The sequence below is a fragment of the Perkinsus marinus genome, assembly GCF_000006405.1.
Source record: "Perkinsus marinus ATCC 50983 genomic scaffold scf_1104296929390, whole genome shotgun sequence".
In the NCBI taxonomy this organism is placed as follows: Eukaryota; Perkinsozoa; order Perkinsida; family Perkinsidae; genus Perkinsus; species Perkinsus marinus.
This window is the reverse complement of record NW_003216462.1, coordinates 1-986: the sequence shown is the minus strand read 5'-3', so window position 1 is coordinate 986 and position 986 is coordinate 1. Positions and strand designations below refer to the sequence as shown.

The 986-nt window shown below is 45.7% G+C and overlaps 5 non-coding genes across 5 annotated transcripts; all 5 read left to right on the top strand.

Annotated features, from left to right (window-relative positions):
• Positions 1-72: 72 nt before the first annotated feature.
• On the top strand, positions 73-144 carry Pmar_PMAR015785. The gene has a single exon. It is a non-coding gene; the product is annotated as a tRNA-Thr (tRNA).
• A 102-nt stretch (positions 145-246) lies between these two features.
• Pmar_PMAR015784 lies at positions 247-318 on the top strand. Its single transcript has one exon. It is a non-coding gene; the product is annotated as a tRNA-Thr (tRNA).
• A 102-nt stretch (positions 319-420) lies between these two features.
• On the top strand, positions 421-492 carry Pmar_PMAR015783. Its single transcript has one exon. It is a non-coding gene; the product is annotated as a tRNA-Thr (tRNA).
• A 102-nt stretch (positions 493-594) lies between these two features.
• Pmar_PMAR015782 lies at positions 595-666 on the top strand. The gene has a single exon. It is a non-coding gene; the product is annotated as a tRNA-Thr (tRNA).
• Positions 667-768: 102 nt separating this feature from the next.
• Positions 769-840, top strand: Pmar_PMAR015781. The gene has a single exon. It is a non-coding gene; the product is annotated as a tRNA-Thr (tRNA).
• The last annotated feature ends 146 nt before the right edge of the window (positions 841-986 follow it).

Below are 986 nucleotides of genomic sequence, written 5' to 3'. Positions count from 1 at the left end.
GGAAGCAGGAGCATGTCAGCTCACTCCGCAAAGGATACAGGAAGATTATCGATTTATGTACTTATTGTGTGTGTCACTTTAGCTTAGTGGCAGAGCGTCTGCTTTGTAAGCAGAAGGTCGTCAGTTCAATCCTGGCAAGTGGCTTATAGCACCATAAATTTTTGGTCTGGTACGAGAACCAGGAGCAGGATGGCCCATTCTGTGAACGGGACAGGAAAATTATTGATTCATATACTTAATTTGTGCGCCACTTTAGCTTAGTGGTAGAGCGTCTGCTTCGTAAGCAGAAGGTCGTCAGTTCAATCCTGGCAAGTGGCTTACAGCAGCATTAGGCTCTAGTCGGGTATGAGGAGCAGGAACAGGTTTGCTCACTCCGCAAAGGATACAGGAAGATTATTGATTTATGCACTTATTTTGTGTGTCACTTTAGCTTAGTGGCAGAGCGTCTGCTTTGTAAGCAGATGGTCGTCAGTTCAATCCTGGCAAGTGGCTTATAGCACCATAAATTTCTGGTCTGGTACGAGAACCAGGAGCAGGATGGCCCATTCTGTGAACGGGACAGGAAAATTATTGATTCATATACTTAATCTGTGCGTCACTTTAGCTTAGTGGCAGAGCGTCTGCTTTGTAAGCAGATGGTCGTCAGTTCAATCCTGGCAAGTGGCTTATAGCACCATAAATTTCTGGTCTGGTACGAGAACCAGGAGCAGGATGGCCCATTCTGTGAACGGGACAGGAAAATTATTGATTCATATACTTAATCTGTGCGTCACTTTAGCTTAGTGGTAGAGCGTCTGCTTCGTAAGCAGAAGGTCGTCAGTTTAATCCTGGCAACGGGCTTACAGCAGCATTAGGCTCTAGTCGGGTATGAGGAGCAGGAGTAGGTTTGCTCACTCCGCAAAGGATACAGAAAGATTATTGATTTATGTACTTATTCTCTGCGTCACTTTAGCTTAGTGGCAGAGCGTCGGCTCTGTGAGCAGAAG